Source organism: Hyaena hyaena, unplaced genomic scaffold (assembly GCF_003009895.1).
Source record: "Hyaena hyaena isolate Hyena2069 unplaced genomic scaffold, ASM300989v1 scaffold_395, whole genome shotgun sequence".
NCBI lineage: Eukaryota > Metazoa > Chordata > Mammalia > Carnivora > Hyaenidae > Hyaena > Hyaena hyaena.
In genome coordinates, this window is record NW_024081029.1 from 152187 (window position 1) to 169409 (window position 17223).

Genomic DNA, 17223 nt, shown 5'->3' on the forward strand with positions numbered 1-17223 from the left:
GAGACTCCGAAATACAAACTGAGAGTTTCTGGGGGTGGGGATGGGCTAAGTGGGTGAACAGCATTAAGGAGGGCACTTTTCAGGATGAGCACTAGGTGTCAAATGTAAGACATGGATTACTGGTTCTACTCCTAAAGCCAAGACTACACTGTATGTGAACTATGTCGAAAATAAAAAAAAAAAATTAAGGTCTACATGTCTGTGTATTTGGGTGATGTCCATGTGTATATGTTGTAAATATGCGATATTTTTCTACCTCTGGATGGTATTGCTAAAATTAATTTCTGAAAGAGTTCTATTTAGTTGGTATGAAGACAAGTGCTTATAAGGATTTGTCCTTCTATCCCTGTCAGAAAGATAGAAACTAACCTACATGTTTTTTTAAGTTCACATGATCTGGTGAAATATTTGATATAAAAGTCAGTTTAATGTTGATGTTTTGATTAAAACAGACATGCCTCTAGAGGTTTCAGCATTAAATATAAAACTTTCATTCTACCTGGGTTTACTAGTGAAATAAGTTCATATTGTCTCTTACAAGCTGTCAACTACACAAAAGGAATAGACTAGAATAATGACTGACTTTGTGAAGTTTTTGTAGGTAATCCAAATATAATTATTAATTTTTAAATGTTTGTTTTTGAGAGAGAGAGAGAGAGACACAGCATGAGTGGGGGAGGGGCAGAGAGCAAGGAAACAGAATGGGAAGCAGGTTCCAGGTTCTGAGCCGTCAGCACAGAGCCCTACTAGGGGCTCGAACCCACAAGCCCTGAGATCATGACCTGAGCTGAAGTCGGACGTTTAACCAACTGAGCCATCCAGTCACCCTCTTTTAAAAATTTTTTTAAATCAAATATAATTACTAAGAAAAAGTAAATTAGGAGTGCCTGGGTGGCTCAGTCAGTTAAGCATCTGACTTCAGCTTAGGTCATGATCTCAGGGTTCATGGATTCGAGTCCCGCATCAGGCTCTGTGCTGACAGCCAGCTCAGAGCCTGGAGCCTGTCTTCAGATTCTGTGTCTCCCTCTCTCTCTGATCCTCCCCTACTCACGCTGTCTCTCTCTCTCTCTCTCAAAAAAAAAAAAGAAAAAACATTAAAAAAAGAAAAAGTAATTAAATAGATGTAAGCAAAATGTCTCTTGAAATATAACTTCCTCTGAAAGACAATTGCAAGCCCTAGGAAACTACTCAATATTCTTCACACTGATAAAAGTCAATGTTAATCCATGTTAACCTGAACAAAACAATTGGCTTTCATGTCTATTAATGAATTAAAATAATGAAATATTGTACCTAAGGATATGACGTGCTTTAATCATGAAAAAGTTAATATTAAAATCACAATAATCAATACATTATTCTCCTAGAAAGTGATAATATATTGATATTCAACAGATTCTTTTTTTAAAAATGCTTATTTTGAGACAGAGGAAGCAGAAGAGATGGAAAGGGGGCAGGGGAGAGAATCTCAAACAGGCTCCATGCTCAACATGGAGCCCAACATGAGGCTGGAACTCAGCAACTGTGAGATCATGACCTGAGCAGAAATCAAGAGTTGCACGCTTAACTGACGGAGCCACCCAGGCACCCTGATATTCAATAGACCTAAGTGGGACAGATTTTATGAACTCCTTTTTAAATGTGTAAAGACTAAACTATTTTCACAATAGAAATGCCATATCTGTGGGGCTTTTCAAAGTACTACATTGGGAACCTGAGGTGAGGCAGTTGAGCTCTTTCACAAACCAACTGTATGACCCAAAGGTACTCACCTCCTATTTCTGAGCCAGGTTTTAACTGTCTAAAAAATATGAGAAATGCACAAAATGGTCACTCCGGTTTGTTTCACCTCTAACATTCTACAATTCTAAGTAAAATGAATATTCTCTGGCTACCAACTATATGTTTTAGGTCATAACAATAGAAACAAAAAAGGAAGATGTTTAACAGAACACTCCTCTATTGCTGAAAGATTCTGTTAAGATACTACTAATTAAAATGCTGCTTTGCTTTTATCAAACTTCAAAGCATACATTGATAAAAGCTTCTTATTTATAAAATCTCAAAAATAATACAAATAGTATTCTGCATTTTTTACATGACTTTTGACAGTTTATGTCAAATTATGTGCCTTTTTGAGTGTTGTTTTTTGTTTGTTTGCTGTGTACATAGAAATGAGCCCATGTTCTTTTCCCACACACTGTATCTTATAAATGATCTTCATTTATATTATCAAACTTAATTGGCTAAGATAGCATGGATTAACATCAAGGCATAATATGTTAATATATGAAGAATATTAATATGTATCTCCACTTGACTTAATAATAGCTTTGAAATTGATATTATCATTGGAACTTTTCAGAGTTTATGCAACGTGCCCTGTAACACAAAACTTCTAAATGGTAAAATCAGATTTCAAATTCTGGGAATTAACTCATCCAGTGGTGAAAACTCTCAGCTTTGTTGCTGGAAAGGCCACTGTTAGAAAAATTTAGAACTTACCGAATATGTAGTTTTGAGCAAGTGAGCTTTTTTTGAGCATAGAATTCTTCATCTGACCAGATAGTGTCCATTTCATAGAATCATTGTCATTGTGTTATTGTGATTGTTTTAATCTCATAAATGAAATTAACTGGAATTTAAATAAAAGCTTGAAAAAAATCTCATAAATGAAATAATTTAATGTGTATGAAAATGCACCATGCTACTGGGTGTTCTATGTAAATGATAAATGACCAAATTCTACTCCTGAAACCAATTCTACACTACCGGCAAACTAACTTGAATTTAAGTAAAAACTTGGAACAAAAGAAAAGAAAAAGAAAATGTAGCACACTGTCTGGCCTGTATTTCTAAAAGTGTTATATTGTCACCATTTATACCATCATAATCTCACAATTCATGCTTTTTAAAAATTTCAACACTGGCTCAAATCAGAAAAAAAAAATACATCCTCTTTCATCTAGAGAACTATTCTTCATCTTTGACTCAGTCTCACAAAAAGAGATAATATGTTTCAGTTTTTATATTTATTCTCTGCTAAGCAGAGATTAATATATAAAGACACATATAATCTTTTAAAAAATGTTTATATATTTAATTTTGAGAGAGTGACAGAGAGAGAGCACTTGAGCTGGGGAGGGGCAGGGAGAAAGAGAGAGAGAGAGAGAGAGAGCACCCCAAGGAGTCTCCATGCTGTCAGCACAGAACCTGATGTGGAGCTCCTACTCAAACTGTGAGATCGTGACCTGAGCTGAAACCAAAAGTTAGATTGTTAACTGACTGAGGTGCCCCTGTAATCTGTCTTGAGCAAGACATTAGCCTTAAAAGTGTTTAACAATTTTAGCATGTAAGTGGAGATAATTGCAATTACCTGACTACTCCATCTCATACAGATATTCCCAAGTTAAATGTACCCTATTATTTGATACCCTCAAGCAATTCTTTGTACATAGTCAAGAAGCACTGGATGCCATTTGCTACTAGGCACTCTTGTATTGTCAAGGTCTTTTAAAGTAAGTATTTGATGGTCAAGAGTTAATTATACTCTTCATTTGGCATCCCCAGGGCCTAATAAAATCCAGAAAACAGCTCTCTAGTACCACAGCTATGGAAGAGGTTGGTGAGATCATCATTTTTGTTCTTGGAAGCTTTCTAATAGGGCCTGCTTGTTTGTAAGTCTAAATGAAATGCATTTAGGAATAGAATAACAAGCATGTATCTTCACTGAAAATAGAATTGTGTATGTGTGTGTTTGTATATGGGTTCTTTTTTCTTCAACTGGATTTTGTCTTTCTTTCTTTAAAATTTGTTTTTTCTGTCACCATGGTGCTGTATGATTTTACCTGAAAAGAAGAGCTTTGGATTTCTCCTGCATAGAAATAGGCAATATTCAGCAGAGTTGATTAGAAGGTTGAGTAAACGTTTCCTGTTTTGTAAGATCAACAGTAGGCAAAGGCAGATGGAAGAAGGTGGAGAAATAAACTTTTACAGAGCACTTACAATGCATTGGAGCCAGTTTTCAAAAGGCCGTTTCAAGTGTGATTTTAAATAATTTATGTAAATTTTCTTTGCTAGTTGTCCACATCTATAAAATGGGAATTATTTTATGTCACATCACATTGGATAATTGTGAGAATTAAATGAGTAAAGTACTTGGAACAATGCTCAACACAGAGTAAAGATCAATAATATATTAACCGTAATAATAGTAATAATAATAATAATAATAATGATATACCTTTCTAGCAACATATGAGATACATATTATTTATTCCTATCTTCCAGAAAAGGAAACTGAGGCTTGGAGATGTTATTAGCAATTCTCAAAGTCAAACACATGTACATAGTGAAATAAAGAATCATAACCCCAGGAAGTATTTCTCTGACATCAGCCACAGTAACATTTTTCTGGATATGTTTCCTTAGAGAAGGGAAATAAATGCAAATATCAACTATTGGGACAACATCAAAATAAAAAGCTTTTGCTCAGCAAAGGAAACCATTAACAAAACAAAAAGACAACCTACAGAATGGGAGAAGATATTTGTAAATGATATATTCAATAAGGGATCAATATCCAAAATATATAATTTATACAACTTAATACCTAAAAAACAAACCAGCCATTTAAAAAATGGGCAGAGGACCTGAATGTTTTCCAAAGAAGACATACAGATGTCCAACAGACACATGAAAAGATGCTCAGCCTCACTAATCATCAGGGAAATGCAAATCAAAACCACAAGAGGTATTACTTTACACCAGTTAGAATGGCTAGCTAATGTCAAAATGACAAGAAACAACAAGCGTTGGTGAGAATATGGAGAAAAAGGAACCTTGTGCACTGTTGGTGGGAATGTAAATTAGTGCAGCCATTGTGGAAAACCATATGGAGTTTCCTAAAAAAAAATAAAAATGATCCAATAATTCCACTACTGGATATTTTACCAAAGAAAATGAAAACACTAATTGGAAAAGACATTTACTCAACCCCTCATGTGTTTATTGCAACATTATTCACAAAGGCCAAGATATGGAAGCAACCTGTGTCTATCAATAGAAAATGGGATATTACTGGGGCACCTGGGTGTCTCAGTTGGTTAAGTGGCCAACTTCGGCTCAGGTCATGGTCTCATAGTCCATGAGTTCTAGCCCCTTTTCGGGCTCTGTGCTGACAGCTCAGAGTCTGGAGTTGCTTTGGATTCTGCACCTCCCTCTTCCTCTCTGCCCCTCCTCTGCTCATGCTGTGTCTTTCTGTCTTTCAAAGATAAACATTAAAGAATAAAAAAAAAAGAAAATGGAATATTTCTCAGCCATAAAATAGGATGAGATTATGACATTTAAGACAATATGGATGGATCTACAGTGTTCTGTGCTAAGTGAAAGAAGTCAGAGAAAGACAAATATCATGTGATTCTACTCAAAAGTGGAATCTAAAATAAAAAAGAAGAAACAAACAGAAAGCAGAATCAGATCTATAAATACAGAGAACAAACTGATGGTTGCTGGAGGGGAGAGAAGTGCACGATTGGACAAAACAGTGAAGGGGTGGGCAAGATAAAGGCTTATAGTTTTGTAATGTATATATCATGGGAGTAAGAGGTGTTGCATAAGGAAAACAAGCAATGATATTTTAATAGGGATATAATGGGACAGAGGCAGCTACACACGGTGAACATAGCATAATGTATAAATTTGTCTAATCACTGAGTTGTACACCTGTGTATGAATTAATGTAATATTGTGTGTCATCTATACTCAAAATAATCATAACCAGGTTTATGGATTCTGGACACCATCCTGTTCCTTCTTCTTCTTCTTTTTTTTTTTTTTGTTTGTTTTGTTTTTCAGTTGAATAATTAATTTTCTTTAATATGAAAGCATACAAGGATTTTTAAATAATTTTTAAATGTTTATTTATTCATTTTGAGAGAGGAGGGGTAGGGGCAGAGAGAGGGGGAGAGAGAGAATCTCAAGCAGGCTTCACGCTGTCAACACAGAGCCCAATGTGGGGCTCAATCTCACAAACTGAAAGATCATGACCTGAGCTGAAATCAAGAGTTGGTAACTTAACTGACTGAGCCACCCAGGCACCCCAAAATATTTGAGGTTTTGCATTTGTCACTGGTCAGTTTTGACCAAATCCCAGAGGCTCAAATATTTCCAGTCTTTACTATCTACTAAATAATTTGTCTTTAATTATATGATAGCTACTAACCCAAAAGGTTATTATAAAGAAAATGTATTTCGTTTGGCTTTAATATGCTAATTTAATTAGTCTCATTTTACAATTTTTAATTAGATTCTCTATGTTAATTTGCTGGTTTAGAGAATGCAAACATGGTAAATGATATATTTTACATTATTGTGATATTTGTGTCAGTAAATGATCATTTTGTTGCAAGTTGCATTATCTGTTGGTAGTATAAGATATATGTTTACTGGTATACATATTTAGTGTATATAGGTGTATATATGTATGCATAAATCTGTATATATGTAAATGTGTATATTTATATATGCATATGTACAAATATATTCAATATCAATATATTTTTAAAACTTCAAAAATTTTTAATCTATCAGGTAGATTAATATTGTGTAAGATTTCACTCTCTACATGTACTTCTATCAATTTCTTTCAAAACTTTTAACATACACAGTAAATAAAATTTTCTTTTTACTTTGAAAATATGCTATCTGAACTAAAAAATTGTGATTGTGTTCATTATGGAATATAATATTTATTATCATATATTTCCCTCACTTGATCTTTTTTGGTTTTGAATGCTATCTTATTGGACAATAACATTATTACTTTTCCTTAGCTTATATTTTTATGTTTCTCAACTCAACCTTTTAAAATTCCATATATATGTGTGTATATGTGTGTGTGTGTGTGTGTGTGTGTATGCACACATATGTTTATTCTGTTTTTCTTATGTTTATTTATTTTTGAGAGAGAGAGACAGAGACAGAGCATGAGTGGAGGAAGGCAGAGAGAGAGGGAGACACAGAATCTGAAGGAGGCCCTAGGCTCCAAGCTGTCAGTCAGCACAGAGCCTGACGTGGGGCTCAAACTCACTAACCCTAACTGTAAGATAATGACCTGAGCCGAAGTCAGATGTTCAACTGACTGAGCCACTCAGGCACCCCTGAGTGGTTTATTCTGTTTTAATGTTTAAACCAATCTGACACTTTTGTTAACAAAAGTATTTCATTATTCTCCTTTAAAACATGTTTCCTTCTTTCTTGTCCATCTGCAATTTCTATGGGTACTGTAACTTTAAGCCCAACTTTCTTCCGAGGATAGGATACAAAATTCAATGTCTTTGAGAAATAATGACATTTATATAGGCTGAAAACATTGATTTCTGTTAACTTGAGAAAACTGGAGTTAGATTAAGCCTTAACTCCACATTGGCAAGAGCAAAGTGGCCCATAGTGAGCTGAATCAGACCTAAAGAAAATTACCGGGCCAATGTCAGATCCCTTATCACCAAACATTTTCCAAAACAAAGAATTTATCTTCTCTAGGAAAGATTAGTGTTTTTCCACTCTTCATCCTCTCTAAAATTTATTCTCAGGATGTGGTGCTATGAGATGCAATGTTTTGTATGTGCTGTCAACGTGAGCATGAGATGTGTCCACTGTGAAGCTTCGTAAACCTTCAAATCTTCCTACAAGTAGGTGGCTTTAACTCACATGTGCATCACCTGGGTCGTCTTAGATTCTGCCTGGGCACAGACCCTTGAAAAGTATTCTGCAAACTTATAAAGGCTTTGGAAAGCTGCTTTCTATTGGCTTTTGAAATCAGTCTCAAACTCTTTCAAATTTATTTCTGTCAAGTTTCAGAACATGAGGTAGTTGTTCTTAGATGCAATGAAGAAAGGTAAGTTTGCCAATATTCCAGAGAAAACAAAGGGCCTAATTGTTGTTGAAAATATCCTCTGCATACTCTGAGCCATCATGAAACACTTAATGAGTCATGTGGCCCCAAATGAATTTCTTTTTTAACACATAAGACACCTATTTTAGTGTATCTGAAAATTTATGTATCATATGATCGTACAGGGCTTCAACTATATTATCCCCATTTTCAGTTGGCGATATAGAGATTTTTAAAGCTCTGTATAGCTTTATTCATGTTGATAGCTAACAAAGCTATTTCAATGTTTAAAATAAAAATATAATTTTGGAACGTTTTCATAATATTGGCTTCTAATTTTCATATGTTGAAGAAAAACTTTGTATCTTTCTTTTTTAAAAATGTGATTGTAAACATTTATCCATTGAAAAAATCTGTATTGACTGGTCATAAGCATTAGCCCAAATAAATTAATCTGACTTATTAACTTAAAATATTTGGATTTAAAAGTTATTAAACTCTTTTCATCTTTTGTTAAACTATAATACTAAATATTCTCATTACTACAATAAGCATTTAATGACATGAAGTGACTCTTCATTTATTAAGACTTTTTGTACTAATGTGGGATTTTTAGAATATTGCTTAAATAATAAATCCAAGGTAAAAGTCAAAGGGATACAGAAGAGACCATTCTGAAGTAGTTTTTCATTAAAGTGATGATAGGAGGATGCACATGAAAAAATATATAATGTAGCTTAAATCTTATTTCAAAACCTTTAGGAAAGTAATAAAATTGTAGAAATTGAAGAACACATCACCAAAATGGTTCTATAATCTAAAGATAAAAAGGATAATATATGTATTGTAGTGAAAAACATGCCATATAGTCAAATTATTTTTGTAAAAGGAAATAAAGCAGTCATCAATGGAAAATGCATTTGTCTAACATCTGTACAATACAATTCTTTGGGAGTTTCAAGAAATACACAAAAGCAGACTTGTATCTTTACTGAGATCTGATTTTCATATTCTTACACAAAGATTTTTAAAGAATTCAACCTAGTAGTGGACCGTGCAAAAATATTTCTTTAAGCTTAACAGAAATACTGAGGTGGCAGACAAATAGCCTTTAAAATTAGTTTTAGCTTAAAAAAAATTAGTTTTAGCTTTACAGAGCTAAAGTTAGTAAGGCAGACTACCTCAACACAATTTTAAGTACAAAAAAGAATCCTGTGAATTTATGACAGAAAATCTGGATCTAAGAATTCACAGATAGTTCCCATTTTATAGCAAAACATCCATACTAGAATTTTCCATGTCTCATGCTCTAATTTTTTGGTTGTTAGATTTAGTTTTTATACAAAATAGGGACACTTTAAAGACAGAGTTGATAAATCACTTACCAGGTGCCTGCCTTGAGGATCTGGAGGCCCAGATTTTGTTTCTACAGAAATTAGTTACTGGAAATTTCCCTCTGTATATTGTTCAGTCAACCAAGATAATCTGTCTTATGCATTACAAAGGCAAAAGATAAAGTCTATAGAGCTGTATGAGGCTGACGATTAGCTGTACAAAGTCCATGTATTATTGATTAAAGTAGTAAACGCTGAAGGGAAGGTTTTTTGTTGTTACCTGTGGTGGTAGATAGGTGGAAACAAAGAGCCCATGGAAATCCATGGGATCTGGAATGAACACTGTCCAATAATCATGTGCAGTAAATGGAGGCCCTTTCACTTTTAATTTCAACTATAAAAACAAAAACAGATGCCGTTTCATGGCTCCAGTGCTCTTATTAGAAACTGTCACTTAAAGGTGATTTATCCGCACCTCTAGAACTGCATGGGCAAATTAGACCAGCAGGAACATGTTCCCTGTGTCAGAGCAAAGGGAAAAGAACATGAAGCCAAGAAAAGTTGGAATATATTCTGTTCCATAAATGAGACGTTTACCATCCAGAGCCTGATCTATAACATCACTTTTGATCTATATCATCTGGCAATAGTGGTGACTGTGGTAACAAATTCTGTTTCAAAATAGGAAAAACTGGGTTGAAACTCTTGTCATTTTCCATATGATCACAATATTATATATGACATGCTTCCTTTTTGTTTTTAGTCTTGAAATCATGTTGTTGACAAAGGCAAAGTTATTTAAATCTGTGAGTTTATCAAGCTGTACAGAAATGGAATTTGAAGTTGCAACCTCTCATTCAACAAAATATAAAGATGTTTTTTAAGTATATTTATTTAGTTTTGAGAGAGACAGAGAGAGAGAGAGAGGAAGGGAGGAAGAGGAAGCACAAGCAAAGAAGGGGCAGAGAGAGACTGTGAGAGAGAGAATCCCAGGCAGGCTCCACACTGTCAGTGCAAAGCCCAACATGGGACTTGAAACCATGAACCATGACATCATGACCTGAGCTGATATCAAGAGTCAAATGCTTACCTGACAGAGCCACTCTGGTGCCCCAAGATGTAATTTTTTATATTATCTTCCTTTGTGAACATACAACTGTTCCTTGGACTCCAGTGGGAAAATCTTGATTAAGATTTTATCTTGTAGTGTTTCAGGGAAGAAACTAAGAAATAACCTGAAGGTCACGCTGCTACAAACTTACAGGAAGGCTCACATCTGGAGAAAATTAGATACCACTTATAGATTAGTCTGAAAAACAGGGGAAAATATTTCTAGTTTGCCTCCCCATAGGACTTGCAGCTAGAAAATGATGCTCAGAGGGCTCTTCTCATGCCTCCAGTTCTGTCCCTTGGACGAGACTGGAGATTTACGTTCCAGAAAAATTGCAATTTATAGATTCAGAATTTAGTGTTACTAGATATAGCTGTGGAAAACGTGTCATTAATGAAAACAAGGGAATTCAGGGATGAGACCTTAGGTTAGTTTGATTGAAGGATGCAGCCCACTTAATTTGACCTCATGAAAAAGATCCTGGGAAATAATAAGCTTAACTTTATTCTCATCCTTCCCTCAGATCTTCTGCCAAACAGAACCCAGAGGACCCCAAATCCTGTTAATGTAATCCATACACTTCAAAATCCTGTTAATGTAATCCATACACTTCAGCCTCCCAAGGCTAAAAACAGATGGAATCTGGAGGGGTAAATTAAAGGTATCCAACATTGTAAACATGTCCCATTATTCAAAGGGTCTACTTTCCCAAACCCTAATTATTATTAGTCTGAAAAGCATTGTCAATTTCATTTCTGAAACAGTATTTTAAATATTCTTTTCTGTAGGGATACTTTTTATAAATAACTATTGTTTAGAAATAAATTTTAAAAATTTGCATGACCTTGTGAGTGCACCCACACACACATATATGAGAGAGAAAGATAGAGAGAGACATGCTTTAGTCTGAAGATGAATTATATATAGAATGAGATTATAAGTGTTTGAGGGATGGCAGTAACACATCTGTGGCTTTCATCAATACTACCCTGATCAGACAAGACTGAACCTTAGGGCAAGAGACCTCGAAACATAAATCTCTACTTTCTTATAACTATGTTAATGTGTATGTAATATGTACTCGGAATGATTATTAAGGTATAGATCAGTTTGATGTTTTTGTCACTGTCCAGGAGTCATCAACAATTCTGACACTTCAGCCCAAACATTGGGACTCTCACAGTCCTTCATGTGAGTACTATGTGATGAATTTGGCATTTTCACCAGATGAGAATGAATAACTGACTGAGTTTTAGGTTATGGCTGGGGGTTAAAAGCAAAACTGGGAAGCGCTTGAGCTCTTCATAATATAATTTTTCCTGCAGCATATCAAATCAATGCCAACAGTTTTGATAATAAAAGGCTGTAAAAAGGTGAGAGAAGGCCATGGTAGTTGATTATATTAATGTGGGCAAATACTCACTGTCCTGTATATTGCATTTGAAAGGCATATACTTTCCTGCCTAATGACTTTGGACTGAGGCCATGATCTCTGACCAATTACATGGGAACAGAAGTGAGAACACACCAATGGTGCTTTAAGAGACGTATTTTACCATGGATCTCTTGGGTTTTTTTGGGGTTTTTTTGTTTTTTGTTTTGTTTTGTTTTATTTTCTTTTCTTTTTTCTTTCCCTACCCTGAGAATGAATATGTCCCATAAAGCAATTGCTCCTTCAGCTTGGGCCCCAAAATGAAAAACACATGTGTTAAAGTCTCAGCCTGTCTAAAGCGAGGAACCATGTGGTGCCCTAAAAGCAACACGAACAAGGAATAACCCTTTGTTGTAGCTAACAAGAAGTTTGAGATTGCTTCATTTCTTAGTAAAGCTGATTAAGACAATCTCTTCTTATAAAACTTCCCTAGAGTGGCCGAGTTGATTTCCTGATTTGGATAGTTGTGATTATGCAGGAAGGTGCCCTTATTTGGGGGAAATACTTGTTGGTATATTTAAAAGTGATTATATCTACAGCTTCATCTCAGATAGTTTAGAAAAAGAATAATGATAATGAATGTGTGTGTGTGTGTGTGTGTGTGTGTGTGTGTATACAGAGAGAGAGAGAGAGAGAACAAATGTGGTGAAATACTAACTGAGAAACATGCATGAAGAAGATAAGGATGTTTTGCCCTGCTTTTTTAATTTTTCTAAATTTGAAACTATATAATAATTACATTATATAATTTATTAAATTATTATAAAAAGAAGTAAGGATAAATTAGAAATAAGCCATTTAAAAATGTTTGAAACATCTCAATCCCTGGAAATTAATTAAATGACTTCAACTTCTAGTTTCCTTAGGAGTATGGTAGAATTAAAAGAATGCTTTTCTTTGGAGGAAGACAACATTCTCACTGTTTTAAATTATATCTATAAATAAATTTTCAAAAAGAATCTCCCACATACAGTAAAAACTAACCAAACATAAGCCAAGACAATATGAGGTGACCATAATATTGTTCCCAAATATTCTTTGCCTCATCTTATGGAAGATTATACTTCCCCATTTCATCGATATCAGACTTGAATGTATCACTAGCCCAGGCCTATAGAATGTGATAAAAATGCTTAAATGCTGCCTCTGTACCAAGGCATTAAGATCTTCTGCCATCTCATGTCCCTTTGCCATGACACTAGAAGTATCTATCATATGTGTAGTCTGTTCCCTCAACTTGTGTTCTGGAGTAGATCATTAATAACTAGGGAAAGATAAAACATAACTACCACAGTGAGATGAAATGTTATGTCCAAAGGGAGCAAATATAAAAATATGTCAAGTGAAAATCCACAGAACTGACAATCCAGTAATTTGAGTTGTATGTAGAGAAACTATTGGACATTTTTGTTTACGACACATGTACATGAATATTCAAAATGTTGTTGCTTATAAAAGGAAATTTTCTACTACTCAAACACCTATCAATATTAAAATGAATAGACAAATATAGTACTATATGTGTAGGGCAAATAAATGTTCTATAGCTTCAGATATCAACATAAGTAAAATTTTAGTAACATAACCTTGAGTGAAGATAAAAGCAAGTGACAAAAGAACACATTGAATATGATTGTCTTTATATATGATTAAAACATGCCAATTACCAAAAGACTATGGGTTAACACGCAAGTGTGTTAAGCTATAAGGAAATCCAAGGAATGATAAACACAAAATTTAAAGCAGTGGTTTTGTGGGGCTCCTGTTTGGCTCAGTTGGTAGAGCATGCAACTCTTGATCTCACAGTTGTTAAGTTGAAGACCCACATTTAGTGTAGGGATTAATTTAAAAAATAAAATCTTAAAACAACAACATCACCACCACCACCACCACCACCAAGATAGTGGTTATCTCAGAATTTATAAAAGGATGGGATTGGGAAGAAGAACAGAGAGCCTTCACTGTTATAGATAATGCTCCATTTCTTGGGCTGATGGTGGTACAGAGGTATTCCTTTTGTTTTTATTCTTTTTACCATATATATATATATATATATATGCATATATACACATATATACATATACATATGAGTGCATGAATATGTATATTCTTTTGTATGTGTAAATGTTTAATAAAATAATTTAATGAAACATTTGGAAAAAATTCACAGTAGGAGGAGAGTAAAGTAAAAACTGGATACGGTGAATATAGATAATTCTTGAAAGCTTCCAGTGTAAAGAAAAACATTAAAAAATGTAGGACTGTATGGAGGATACTTGACACAAATATTTGTTTTGTTTTAAGTTGCAAGAAACTCCAACATTTTGGCAATGGAAATTGATCATGGAAGAAGAGAAAGCAATGAGGACACAGACAAGTATCAATTGCTAAAGTGGACGGTAGCTGAAGAATCCAGTGCATACGTAGAGAGGGTGGCAGTGCACAGATACCAAGCACTGTTCATCCATAGTAAGAGAAAATTCAGATTTTAAGGAAAGAGACACATTTGTTGTTGATGGTAGAGGAGCTGTTTTTCTTTACAATAAAGAGAATAAGCAAAATCCCTGTAGTACTCTTTATTGATTTTTGAGAGACAGAGAGACAGAGTGCGAGTGGGGTAAGGGCAGAGAAAGGAGGGAGACACAGAATCTGAAGCAGGTTCCAGGCTCTGAACTTTCAACACAGAGACCGAGATGGGGCTCGAACTCATGAACTGTGAGATCATGATCTGAGCCAGAATTGGATGCTTAACCCACTGAGCCACTCAGGCATCCCTCTGTAGTACTCATTCTAATGCAAATACCTGTATTTTAAAAATTGTGATGTTTAATCAAATTTGGGTACAGATTAACCATAGATAAAGATGTTAACTTCTAACACTTGTCTCCAATAAGAGATACTTAATACAAGCTATAAGCCACTTGGCTTCTGGCAACATGGCTATCTAGATATTCTGAGAGACAATCAACAAAGAGCAACAAAGTTCTGGATAAAATATACCGTTTAGTGCTTTCCTAAGCTTCCTAAAAATGGAAGGTATCGCTACATTGCTAAAAATGGAGGAAAGATCTTCAGGCCAAATCTGCATTTCCGTTTGTTTTTGTAAATAAATTTCATTTTAACGAAGTGACACACTCATTCGTTTATGTGTTGTTGTTCATGGCTGCTTTCAAACTACAATGACAGAATTGAATAGTTGCAACACAGACCATATAGTCTGCAAATATTTACTATTAGGACTTTTATGGAAACAAAGATACATGAAGGAAAGAAAGAACCCCGAAGTGTTTCTGTATGTTTAGCATCCATTTTCCCCCTATTATTAACCTCTATATACTTCTCTGGTACATTTGTTACATACTACTGAATCAAAGTTGGTACATTATTATTTACTAAAGTCTATACTTTTAGAATTTTATAAATGTAGTCTAACTCCTTTACTTGTACCAGGATCACATCCAGGGTACCACATTATACTTAGGAGTCATTTTTTTTTTAGACATCTCTTGACTGTGGTGGTTCCCTGGAGTTTCCCTGTTTTTGATAAAACTCAAGAGTACTGATCAGGTACTTTTTGTAATACCCTTTCTTCAGTTTAGGTTTATCTGATGTTTTCTCCATGGTTATACAATGGTTATAGGTTTTTGGGAAAAAGATCAGCAAGGTTAAGAGCTATTTTCATCACAAACTAAGAGAATTTTCTATGAATATGTCTTATCATTGAAGATGGTAATGTTGATTGAGTAGCTGAGTTAGTTTTGCCAGATTCCTACACTAAAAAGTTGGGGCGCCTGGGTGGCTTAGTCGGTTGAGCATCCGGCTCGCTTAGGTCATGATCTCGCGGTTTGTGGGTTCGAGCCCCGCGTCGGGCTCTGTGCTGACTGCCAGCCTGGAGCCTGTTTCGGAGTCTGTGACCCCCTCTCTCTCTCTGACCCTCCCCTGCTCACACTGTCTCTCTCTGTCCTAGAAATAAATGAAAAAATATATGTATAAAAAAAAGTTACCCTTCCCTCCCTACCCTACCCTACCCTTTTTCCTTTCCATATTTTGAAGGAAGGTACTACTGAATCCTACCCTTAAGGGATGGAATGGGGAGTTACACATAGCTGGAATATTTCTGTATGGGATATTTATATGTGCTCCCATACTTTATTATTTATTCAGTCATTGGCTCATATCAGCATGTTGTATTCATGTTTATTTTATACAGTGGGTTATAATCTAGTACTATTTTATTTATTTTATTACCTAAATTGCATTCTCAGGTGTTTCAGTCATATAAAGGAACTCTATGGAACGGTACAAGTTAGGTGTAGTTACAACCCTCATATGAAAATGCTTATGAAGCATTTACCAAGCATTTTACATAGAAAAGGCTTATCAAGCAATTTCTAGTCTTAATTTGGCATCATTTCATCAGTTAGTCAACAAGCATTAAATGTTTCTAAGTATCTAGTACTTGTCCTGAAAGCATTGTTCTAGAAATTTAATTAACATGAAGGTAACCAGAAACTTTTAGCTTTTCTGGAAGCACAGAAGCAAAGCTACAGTGGCTACCTCACAGTGGCTACCTCTGTGACCTCATCACTTGATACTACAAGGCTCTTACTGTCTCCAGCTCACACACTTAAGTCCAGCTCAGGGAAGATGACAAAGAATTTCAGAGGACTTGAGGTTCCTCTGAGTTGGAATTTTATTTATTATGTTTTAACTGGGTATCCTATTTGAATTTTAAGCTAGATCATCTCTTCTTTCTTTCTCCAGGGAAGGTACAAAGATTTCTGGGTAAACTGTGGGGAAATGAGATTGTTCCAAATTCCAGGCAGGCCAATTTGGAATACATTGGTTCACTAAAGAACTGAAGTCAGAAAGATACATGGGTTTATCCTTGTTTAGTTATATGTGGGCAGCCCCAACTAACAGTTTTACAAAACACAAAATTAAAAAACTTATTCTAAACAACGTTAAATGAAAAAAATCATGACAAAATGGCTATTTAAAAAATAAATGACAATCGTTCCCTTCAGAGATTGAAATTCTACTTCCCACCCCACCCCAACCAAATCTTAATAGTTTCGAGACTCTCCAATTTTTGCATAATGTGTAACTATGTTACACATTTTTAAAGAATAGCTTTGATTCTGAAAAATCATAATTACTGAACAGGGTGTGAGAAATCCCTAGACTTTCCCCCAAAGACTAGGAACACAAACCATATCAATTTATCCCTAGATTTGAACTTTTAAGTTAGCAATTAAAGATGTAATATTTTACTAAAGGCATATAGTGAATTTTTCATGATCTTGTGTGTTTTCTGATTTAGAGAAAGGAGGCACTGAGTGTTATAATAGACATGGTATAGAAAAAAATCATCAATAACATATGGAAAAATAAGAGATATAAGCCAAGACAACATTGTTTAAGTAGAAAATAATAATTCTTCTTTTCTTCT

At 34.7% G+C, this 17223-nt stretch overlaps 1 protein-coding gene across 1 annotated transcript in view; it reads right to left on the bottom strand.

Annotated features, from left to right (window-relative positions):
* Positions 1-9301, bottom strand: part of LOC120244963 (sulfotransferase 1 family member D1-like) — a 38085-nt gene extending 28784 nt beyond the window's left edge. The window contains exon 1 of the mRNA XM_039251783.1: positions 9280-9301. The gene's annotated coding sequence lies outside the window, so the exon portion shown is untranslated. The remainder of the gene's footprint in view (positions 1-9279) is intronic.
* Between the last annotated feature and the right edge of the window lie 7922 nt (positions 9302-17223).